Consider the following 12,135-nt stretch of genomic DNA (forward strand, 5'->3'; position numbering starts at 1 on the left):
GCACAGGCTTCAGTAGGTGCAGCACGTGGTCTCAGTAGTTGTGGCTCGTGGGCTCTAGAGTGCAGGCTGCGTAGTTGTGGTGCACGGGCTTAGTTGCTCTGCAGCATGTGGGACCTTCCCAGCCCAGGGCTTGAACCAGGAGAATCCTGGCTTACAGGTTTTTAAGCCTTTGGTCCACAAAGAACATGGATATACTGGGTATGTTTTTGTGAATCTGGAGTACAAAGTGTGTTTGCCAACCGTAATTTAAAAGAATTAGCTTGTCATCTGAGCTGACAACAAAGTAGGGATCTGAACCCTCCCCCAAGCTAAGAAATTGGTTTGTTTTTTTTTTATTCCACCAGGGAGGGACCTGTGACCTGTGAATAGTGTGGAAACCTACAGGTCTCAATAGAGCCCACAGTGCCAGAGTGGCTTGGGAAGAGTCAAGCCAGCACATCCACAGCTACCTCGGGAAGCAGAGAGAGTTGGGTTCTCCACGTCATCAGCAGCAGAAAAAATGCGAGCGTAAGACCAGCAGAGGCCAGCCACAGGGCCTGTGTGAAGGCGGCTAGATCCCCACATTCCCAGTCTCCTGCCTGCCCAGCAGATAATGACATGTGGTATGTATTGTCTTTAAAGGCAATGAGCACAGATTCTATCTTCTACTTGTGACCAGTGTTGCGCTAGCGTGAAGGTGGCAGGGTTCAAAGCTGGCCCTGTGTTGCTTGGAATTCTCACAGCCTTTATGAGCTGATACTAAAAGAGAACCAGAGACTTAGGTGTACTCATTCAGCCTATAGTCCTTACCAGCCTGAGAAACAGGCAGATACAGCAGCCCTTTCAAATCTACCCCCTTGGCAACATGTGCTCCGGCTGCATTTTGCATATGTGTTAAGTCATTTTCCCCTTTAGTGTCTACACTTGGATTCATTTTGGTTTGATTTCACCAGCATAAACGTATTGGAGGAGTGTAAGGAAAAGACTGTAGGACCTAATCAGAAAACTGAAGACGTTCGTTCTTTGCAGGGGGAAGCATTGAAATAGATAAATTATCAACTACATTAGCCCCCCCCCCAAAACAAACAAACAAACAAACAAAAAAAACCAGCATTGTTTCAGTTCTCTCTTGCTTCTTAACAAATCACCCAAATTTAGTGGTTTAAAGCACCAATCCTATGGGTCAGGCTCAACGAGGACAGCTTGGCCCTTCTCCACCTGCTATCAGCTGAGCTAGGCTGGAAGTTCCAAAGTGGACTCACATGTCTGGGCTCCATGCCTCAGTTCTCCATGTGGACGCTCTCTTCTCGAGGTATCTCATCCTCTAAGGCATCTCTGTCCACATAGCTTTCTCCAGCATCATGGCCTGGACTTTATAAATAAGTCACCATGCTGTACATTGACTCCCCAGAACTTACTCATCTTACAACTGGAAGTTTGTACCCTGTGACCTCTTTCCCCCATCCCTCCCAACCCCGTTCCTGGCAACCACCAATCTATTCTCCGTTTCTATAAATTCAGGGTTTTTTTAGATTCTACATGTAAGTGAGATCAGACAGTATTTGTCTTTCTCTGACCTACTTCACTTAGCATAACACCCTTAAGGTTCATTCATGTTGTTGCAGACAGCAGGATTTCTTTCTTTTTCTGTGACGGGATAATTAAAGGCCTCTTAAAACCTGGTCTTGTAAGCAGACAGGGTAGGTGGTCCCTGGAGAAAGACAACCAGCATGGCTTTCTTGACATAAGAGAAGCCATTTTGGCCTAAGCCATTTTTGATGTAAACCTGGCCACAATGCTTGCCCTTGAACAGGTCTCAGTAATAACGATCTTAAGGAAACAAAAGAACAAACTGTTAACAGGCAAGAGAAGTGACAATAGCAAAGATAATAAATCAGTAAAAACTCCCAGTTCTATTTCAATGGTAAAGATAGCCTGAGCACTTTATTGAGCTGTCTTGCAGAATTTCAACCCCCCTGTCCAGCACTCAACCACTAGATCAACTGGAACCTAAGAGATGATGCATAAACAAAGGAAAAGCAGTCAAGAAACAATAGTTCAGGGGCTTCCCTGGTGGCGCAGTGGATGAGAATCCACCTGCCAGTGCAGGGGACACAGGTTCGATCCCTGATCCAGGAAGATCCCACATCCCACGGAGCAACTAAGCCCGTGCACCACAACTACCGAGCCTGCACTCTACAGCCCACGAGCCACAGCTACTGAGCCCGCGAGCCACAACTCCTGAAGCCCGCACGCCTAGAGCCCGTGCTCCACAACAAGAGAAGCCACAGCAAGGAGAAGCCCGCGCACCGCAACGAAGAGTAACCCCCGCCTCGCCACAGCTAGAGAAAGCCCGCTCGCGTCTGCTCGCAGCAAGAAAGACCCAACGTAACCAAAAATAAAATTAAATCTTTAAAAAAAAAAAGAGAAAAAGAAAGAATAGTTCAGTGATAAAACAGAGTCCTATTTCCTCTTCAAGGGATGTACCTAGCAATCTGAAACATATCTTTTGAGTTCTGCAGGAAGTAAGGCTCCCACCCAGGTGGAGGATGGAATGATGATGTTGACCTTTCCTGACCTTCATGACTTCAGTCAACCTTTGCCCCAGTTCTGTCTGTGCTGAATTCTTCTCTGCACAAGCCTTTTCACGAATATGTATGTACCCTTAGCTTAAAACGTACCCAATTTTGCTGTTTGGGAAGACACTGCTTTGGGAAAGATCCCTGGTGTTCTCTTTATTTGCTGCAATAATAAATCCTTCCTTCTCCCAGTCTTTGTCTTGGTTGTGTCTTTTGGCTGGACATGCACCAAGAGGCAAACCCAGTTTTGGGGTAACAGTCTGGGAGTCCCAGATGTCATTTTAAAAAGTCATAGGGTTGGGACTTCCCTGGTGGTGCAGTGGTTAAGACTGTGCTCCCAACGCAGGGGGCCTGGGTTCGATCCCTGGTCAGAGAACTAGATCCCACGTGCATGCTGCAACTAACAGTTCGCATGCCACAACTAAGGAGCCAGCGAGCCACAACTAAGACCTGGCACAACCAAATAAAGTCATAGGGTCAACTCACAGCAGAGGAAATAAACCCTACCTCTTGATGAGAGAAGCGACAAAAAGGCATGTAGGATGGAAGATAATGGTTGCAGTCATCTTTGGAAACAATTTACCACAAACACAAATACCCAATAAAAATCCCCATTGAGGGACTTCCCTGGCCATCCAGAGGTTAAGGCTTCATGCTTCCACTGCATGGGGCATGGGTTCCATCCGTGGTCGGGGAACTAAGATCCCGCGAGCCACACGGCGCAGACAAAAAAAAAAAAGTTAAAAAAAGTCCCCACTGACTTTGCCTCCAAACCAAACCCTGAAGTTTCCCTCAGGATACTGAGGATTCTCTTCATCTTCATTACCACCACCCTGGTCCAAGCTGTCATCATCCTGTGTTGAACTGAAATGGCCTTCCTAACCGGTCTCGCAGCTTCCACTCTTGTTCCCATATCTTCACAGAGCCAGAATGATCTAAAAGATAAACAACTTATGTCATTTCCCATGCCCCAAATCCCTCAGTGACCTCCTATTATTAAAATATCTTGGTTTACAAAACTCAATCTAGCCCTGCCTACATCTCTGGTCTTATGTCACCCCAGGACATTTGTGCTTGTTCTTTCCCTCTTTTTTGGAATGCTCTGTTCTTGACCAGCACCTTTATCTTTCATACAAATGTCACTTCAGCAGAAAAGCCTTTATGAGCCACCCAGTCTAATGTAGCCACCCAAACACAATCACTTTATCTCAATTTTCTGCTTATCACCACTATCAGATCTTTTGTTTGTTTATTTTGTCTCTACCACTAGAATACGAATTCCATGAGATCAAAGATCTTACCTTGCTTGTGGTTGTATTCCCAAGTACCCATTAGTTGTTCAACAAATATTTGTTGACTGTTTGAGAGAGAGAATCAGGAGAATCCTGGTTATTAATCTGGTCTGGACCTCTTCCCCTAAGTGCTGTCAGGAGATGGGAGGGAACTAGAATAGAAGCATGATTCACATGCCCTGCTCTGGCTATCTTGGCACTTAGCTTAGTTCCTTAATGGCTGGGGCTGGGGCGAAGTAGGGGCCGGTCTTCAGAGACGGGCTGGTTGGTCACAAGAGGAAGTGGAATAAAATGTGCATATGAGTCCCCTGGGAAATCTGGTTAAAGTGCAGATCTTGATTCAGTAGGTCTGGGGTGGGGCTTGAGATTGCAAAAGTCGATGATGCTGCTGGTACTTTGACCACACTTGAAGTAGCAAAGCACTAAGGCATTCCTATTTTCAGATAAATAACTCAAACCACATGGCTAGAGCTGGGACTTGCATTGATCTCCTGGGAGAAGGAGGTTATTATTAATCTTGGTTATGAGAAAACTCACAAGTAGTTGGGAATCATACATACATCTGGGGCATATCACTAGCTTTATTAACCCCACATGAAAAGAAGGAAAAAGCTTATTCAAATAACTCGACAAAAGCCAACAAAACACTCATATTTGGGCCCCTGCAATGTCACATCAATACAGTATATCCTTGAGCTATTCCTCTTCAATTGTTGTCTACATTATCCTACATTCCACTTTCACCAAGACATCATCATCCTTTGTGGTCATCTGTCAAATTTAGACCTTCTAAATACCCTTCCTATATTTGGGCAAATCCCACATTACAAGTCTTTCTACCCCAAAAGAGCAGCTGGGATGACTCAATTCTCAAGTTCACTTTTGCTCAGAAAAGCTGTGATCCAGACGTGCAATCTGGGTCTCCACCAGCCACCCTCACATCCGGAAGAATCTGATTAGGAAGAGAACAGGGGAGGAAGCAGGCTCTACACAGAATTCCTCGTTGTATCCATAGTTGGATTGTTTCTGTGTGCAATCCCAGGAGATTTCAAAACTGCTCAGTCTCATCTTCCTGAGGGTCTGTGAGCAGGTAACCTTGAATTAATTACTTTTCTGTTTAAACTGGCTGGAGTGGATTCTGCTGTTTGCGCTATTATCTTCTACCTGTCAGGACTCCATTTGGGATTTTACCTGGTTACTCAAGTCTACTGAGATAAAAATAACATCTGGGGGCTTCCCTGGTGGCACAGTGGTTAAGAGTCCGCCTGCCAATGCAGGGGACACGGGTTCGTGCCCCAGTCCGGGAAGGTCCCACATGCCGCGGAGCGGCTGGGCCCGTGAGCCATGGCCGCTGAGCCTGCGCGTCCAGAGCCTGTGCTCCGCAACGGGAGAGGCCACGGCAGTGAGAGGCCCGCGTACCACAAAAAAAAAAAAAAAATAACATCTGATGCTTCTTGAACACTTACATGTAGACACTGTACTGTTTATAGTGCTTAAAGTTATAAAAACCCAACTCAAAGGGGTTCAAGTAACCAAGGGAATTTATTGGCTCACTGTAATTGGAAAGATGAGGGCTAGATGCTCCGGGTATGGCTGGATGCAGGGACTCTCAATATCAGGATAAACTGTCTTCATCTGCAATCTCTTCTATCCTGCATAGTGTATACTGTGCTATGTGATTTATTTGGTTTTGATCCTATACTGTCAAGTGAAGTGTTGTTGGTTATCTTCCCATGTAAACATTTTATTCCAATTCCTGAAGCTGTGCTATCCAAAATGGTAGCTACAAGCCACATGTAGCTAGTAAATTTACTAATTAAAATTAAATAAAATAGCAATTCAGTTCCTCGGTTGCACTAGGCACATTTCAAATGTTCAATAGCCACATGACTTTTCACTGTCCAAAATCTTTATCACTTCCCGGGTCTTGCATGCTCTGACCCTTGCCTACCTACGTCTCCAGGCTTACTTGGCACTTGCCTTCTCCCTGCCTAGGTTCTAGTCACACTGGACTTCCCTAAGGTTCCTCGAACACGCCGTGCTGTCTTGTCTCTGGGTTCTGTAAAGTGGTGATCTTCTGCCAGACACTGGGATTCTCCCCATCTGTGGCAGAGGTTGGTTAGTGTTTCAGCAAACTGTGGTAGGAGGTGGATGTCTCTCTTCCTTGGCACGTTGTCAGAGTAGGTTTTCCAGCCCCTGCACCTAGATGCGCCATGTGTCTGAGTTTTGGCCAGTGAAATTTAAGTAGAAATGATGCATGCCCCGCTGTGCTTGGCCCCTAACACCTTCTAAGAGATTCTCCCTGCTCTTGCTGATCAGAGTTGGGGGGCTAGAAACCAGGCAGTGGTCAGTATCACCAGACAGCTTGATACACATACAGAATCTCATATCCACCCCCAGACCAACTTGAATCAGAATCTGTGTGGTTTTTTTGGTGGTGGTGTTTTTTTTGTTTTGTTTTGTTTGTTTTGTTTTTTAAATTTATTTATGGCTGCGTTGGGTCTTGGTTGCTGTGTGCGGGTTCTCATTGCAGTGGCTTCTGTTGTTGTGGAGCACGGGCTCTAGGCACACGGGCTTCAGTAGCTGTGGCTTGAAGGCTCTAGGGCACAGGCTTAGTAGTTGTGGCGCACGGGCTCTAGAGTGCAGGCTCAGTAGTTGTGGCTCGTGGGCCCTAGGGCGCAGGCTCAGTAGTTGTGGCGCACGGGCTCTAGAGTGCAGGCTCAGTAGTTGTGGCTCATGGGCTCTAGGGCACAGGCTCAGTAGTTGTGGTGCACGGGCTCTAGAATGCAGGCTCAGTAGTTGTGGCTTGTGGGCTCTAGGGTGCAGGCTCAGTAGTTGTGGTGCACGGGCTTAGTTGCTCCACGGCACGTGGGATCTTCCCGGACCAGGGCTCAAACCTGTGTCTCCTGCATTGGCAGGAGGATCCTTAACCACTGCGCCACCAGGGAAGCCCAGAATCTGTGTTTTTAACCTGATCTCCAGGTGATATGTAGACATTGAAATTTGCTTGTTGGCTGCACGTATAGGATGTCAGGGAGATCTCCGGGATGCCAGGAAAAGGAAGAGCCACCAATGGGAGGATTCAAGAGTTCTTAACGACTGGATAGGGCAAAACCCCTCGCACAACCACCCCCTTACACCTCTGACTGACATTCGTACGTGAAGTGAATGAGAAATAAACCTTTCTTGGGTTTAGCCACTGAAATATGAGGATTGTTTTTTTCCCACGTGTAATTTACCCTCTGCCTGGAACATTTATTCTTCCCCCGCTACCCTCCAATTTCTGTTCATTTGTACTCACACTTCACATCCCACCTCAAGTATTTCTTCCTTCAGATAGCCTGCTCTTCCTCCAGAGCTCCTTAATTCAGTCCTCCAGACTAAGTCATTTCTGCCAGTAATAACTCTAATAATATCCTGTACTTTCTCTTCAAAGCATTAATCACAATGGTAATTATATGAGTAATTGGCCAATTAGTTACTTAATACTTTTCTACCCATCAGTATGTAATCTTCAGGGCAGGAAAAACATCTATGGCTTTTGTTTACTAATACATCCCCAGCTCCCACCAGTGCCTTTCTCAGTAAATATTTGTCTCGTGATTAAATGAAGAAATGATCTGGCTGAGTCAAAAGCTTTGAATCCTGAAAGGCACATGTATATTTTTCTCAAGCACAGTTCTGGCAGGCAGGGAGAAATAATAGCTAACATTTGTAAAGCAGTTAATTATCATGTGCCAAGCACTTGCTAAACACTTACAAGGGTTCCTGTTTAATCATCACAGTAGCCCTGAAAGGTAAATTCTATCATTATCTCAGTTTACAGCAGGCAACTGAAGTATCAGAGAGGTGAGGAAATTTGCCCAGGGTCACACAGCTAGTGAGTGTTGGCTGTATACCTGAAACAGGCAGCTGACTCCAGGGTTCATGGGCTTAACTGCTTACGTTACTGCTTTAAGCCTTGCCAAAGTAATGACTGCCATTTAAAAAAAAATTATTTTATTGAAGTATAGTTGATTTACAATGTTGTGTTAATTTCTGCTGTACAGCAAAGTGATTTAGTTATATATATATATATATATATATATATATACACATTCTTTTTCATATTCTTTTCCATTATGGTTTATCACAGGATGGCTCCCTGTGCTATGCAGTAGGACCTTGTTGCATCTTATCCAGATGTTGTTGCATCTTATCCATTCTCTATATAATAGTTTGCATCTGCTGATCCCAAACTCCCAGTCCATCCCTGCCCCACCCCCTCCCCCTTAGAAACCACAAGTCTACTCTCTATGTCTGTGTTGATTGCCTTTTTTTTTTTTTTTTTTTGGCGGTACGCGGGCCTCTCACTGTTGTGGCCTCTCCCGTTACAGAGCACAGGCTCCGGACACACAGGCCCAGCAGCCATGGCTCACGGGCCCAGCCGCTCCGCGGCATGTGGGACCTTCCCAGAGCGGGGCACGAACCCGCGTCCTCTGCATCGGCAGGCGAACTCTCAACCACTGCGCCACCAGGGAAGCCCTGCCATTTTTTATTTATCTTATTCACCTGGATCTATAGCAGAAGCCAGAGAGGAGTCACCCTGTCTTTACTTATGAAAATTTGATTGTTGTGGGTGAAACTTACAACATATTCAAATATTTCTTCTTCCATTTTTTTAATATTTATTTATTAATTTTTTAAAAAATTTTTGGCTGCGTCGGGTCTTAGTCGCAGCATGCGGGATCACAGGATCTTTCTCTGTGGCACACGGGCTCTTCGTTGTGGCACACAGGCTTCTCTCTAGTTATGGGCTTCTGTAGTGTGCAGAACACGGGCTCTCTAGTTGAGGGCTTAGTTGCTCCACGGCATGTGGGATCTTAGTGCCCCCGACCAGGGATCAAACCCACGTCCCCTGCATTGGAAGGCAGATTCTTAACCACTGGACCACTAAGGAAGTCCCTCTTCTTTCCTTTTTAAATTTCATGTGCATCCATAAGCCTTGTACAGTAACTAAATTATCTTCTTCTTGGTCTATAGGTGAGTGAGTATGCTTTCCATAAGCAACTTACTTTTTTTACACTTCCCCTTTTTCACTCATGAAAAAGCAAGAACAGAGACTTTTTTTTTTCCTTTACATGTTTTTATATAAGTAGCTTTGCAATATGTAAGTCATACAGCCTCCTCTGGTGGTAAACAGGTGCAAGTTTCTACAGAACAAAAAAAATGTCTTTTTTTTTTTTTTAAAGCGTGGTGTGGGATTTACATGTCAAGCTTCAATAAGAAATACAGTTTGCTTTCCTTTTCAAGCAATGGTAAAGTCTGGCACTGAACCTTCCACCTTCCTATGAATATTGGAATATATTTGAGTGACCAGAGTTAAGAATTCAGTTTGTGATGGGTTTTTATCTGTGCAAATTGAAATAAAACCTTTGTAGTTGGGAACCTTTAACCTCATGACCCTAAAAACTCATTCAGTCTGCAAAGGACACAAGGCATTGTGGGGAAAAGAAAACCAAGTAGAGCTGCTGCTTTTCATCTTTTGGAGGAAAGAAAGCATAAACCCAGGAATTTAAATATATATATAAAATAAAATATTCACAGGATAGAATGGCCATGAGAAACTGTACTCCCGATGTGCCACTTTCCCTGACCAGCTGTCTTCCAGTCTCTTAGACGGAAGCTGGCACTGAGCAGCTTGGTGACACAGCAGCCACCGTGGTTTGCCCCTGTGCTGGGTAAAGGGCCGCAGGAACTCCGTCGGCAAACCTGAAGCAGCACATAGGAATGGGTCACAGAGGAGAACTGACAGATTGGAGAGGTAGAAAGCCAGAGAATTCATGGTCAGCCAACTGGGAGGGTTCCCCATCTCAGCCCAGAACGACTGTGAACCACCTGTCTGTCTGTGGTGACAAGAAGCTGGACTTTGAGAACTCACACTGGAGCCAAGCTGGTGGGTCAGGCTGTTGGGCTGGGGTTCTCCCAACGGTCAGAGACACACCAACCGAAACCTGGTCTTCATCTTCACTGCCTCCGGACCTGGGAACAGGCCCGGTGTCTACCGTCCCTCAGAGAAGAGCTCATGGCAGTGAGGCCCATCTTTCTGCACCGAAGAAGCCCATAAATCCTTGGAACCCAGCTCATGGGAAGCCTTTTATCTCTAGAGCGAGGTGGAGTGGTGGGCTTGGAAAAGGACAGAAAAGAACGGGACATAACTCATTTCATAGGTTGCCAGCTGCACACCAATAAACAAGCTTCTGCTCAACGGGTCTGACTGTAAAATTGAGCTATAATTTCCATCAGTGATTCAGGTCCACTTGAAAAACAGGGCTGATGCCACTTTCTCCAAAAGGCCATCCCTGTCCCTCCCTTCCTCTCTCTAATACCCTATACATTGTTCTTTCATTTTACCCAAACCGACGTATTATAGTCACCTATTTACATATCAGTTTCTCCCAGTGGCTAGACTGTAAGCTTTTTGAGGGCAAAGATAATATCTTTCAGTCAACCAATATTTCTCTTCCAAGCTCCTGGCCTACAGCCTGTCCCATGTGGGCACTCAAATATGTGTTGACTGAGAGAAAGGAGAGAATTCCATGTAAGAGGAACCAATGAACAAAAGCAGAGATGGCAAGGAGCATGGCCTGGATAGACAGCGGATAGAATAGTCTGGTTGGCCCAGAGAGGTCAGGTGGGGAAGTAGAAGAACGAATGTTAGAAAAGCAGTGTTGGAGCCAAGTTGTAGAGGATTTTGAACGTTGAGCTACAGAATTTGTACTTTATTTTTAGAGGTACTGCAGAGCTAGTAAGGATTGTTAAGCTGAACAAAAATGCTGAAAATAATATGGGGGCGGGGAGGGCAGGGAAGTTGGCTGTGACATCATTTTGTGGGATGCCCTGGAAAGAAAGCAGAAAGAGCAGTGAGGAAAGCTGAATGAGTCTTTCAGGCGACTGGGGTTCTGCCTCATTTGGGTTCCGTGACTGAGAGAAGATCTGCTTGCGGCGAGTTTATCAGTGAGTAAATTACATCCGTAACAACCCTGGTAAAATGCAGAGGTAACAGAGGCTTAGGGTAATCCCAGGGGGACGGCTGGGGACTGGAGGCTCTCCAGAAGCCTAATGGGGCAAGCGTCCCAGGCCTTTGTGCCCTCAGCTGAGCGCAACTCTCAGAGAAGGACGCGGTTTAGAGCCTTCAGCAGCCGACGTCCCAGGAGCTGGCAGAGCGAGCACCATGGCTGTGAAGTGGGGCTTTGGGCGGGACAGCATAGCATCCACTACATTGATTTTTTTGTTTGTTTGTTTTTTGTGGTACGCGGGCCTCTCAGTCTTGTGGTCTCTCCCGTTGCGGAGCACAGGCTCCAGACGCGCAGGCTCAGCGGCCATGGCTCACGGGCCCAGCCGCTCCGCGGCATGTGGGATCCTCCCGGACTAGGGCACGAACCCGTGTCCCCTGCATCGGCAGGTGGACTCTCAGCCACCAGGGAAGCCCATTTTTTTTGTTTTGTTTTGTTTTGTTTTGTTTTTTCACTACATTGAAATGGAAAGGATTTCAGATAACATAAAGGAACTGACAGATTGCTGTGGCTGGTTGCACACAGAGAGTAAAGGGAGGAGACTCTAGTTTCACTCTCTGTGATGGAAGAAAGAAGGGCATGTTGATTCAGTAAGGGATACTTCTCATTGAATTCGACAATATTGGACTTCTAAGCTCAAGAATGGCAAAGAAATCAGGAATTTCTATAATTCCTGACTAGGTTTGTTTTTCCCCCGCACCCAGAAGATTGACCATTTTAAAATTCCATATTGCTGGGGACTTCCCTGGCGGTCCAGTGGTTAGGACTCCACGCTTCCACTGCTGGGAGCACTGGTCAGGGATCTAAGATCCCGCAAGCTGCGCAGTGTGGCCAAAAAATAAATAAATAAAATTAAAATAAAATCCCATATTGCTGACGAGTCTCTTGCCTACTCCTTGCCCTTCAGGCCATTGCCTGCCCCCAACCTGACTTATTTTTGGTATCCATGGTCTCCTTTCTGCACTCACTTGCCTTCCCACTCAGCTTAGATTCCCTGGTCCATCACATCACTCACTCTTGCTAATCTCCTCAATTCCCTTGTTCCTTTGTCCTTTCTCGTGCTGTCTAGGCCCTATGTAAATCCAAGTCTCCACATCCTCAGCGCTTGTACCCCAGGAAATGAGTGATCACTGAAGAAAATCACACAACTGGGAAAAATCGGGGCCACCAATCTCACTGGGCCCTCAGCCCTGCCTGGCACACTGTTTCCCTCGGCCCTTGCCTTTCAGC

Source organism: Phocoena phocoena, chromosome 7 (assembly GCF_963924675.1).
Source record: "Phocoena phocoena chromosome 7, mPhoPho1.1, whole genome shotgun sequence".
NCBI classification, from domain to species: domain Eukaryota; kingdom Metazoa; phylum Chordata; class Mammalia; order Artiodactyla; family Phocoenidae; genus Phocoena; species Phocoena phocoena.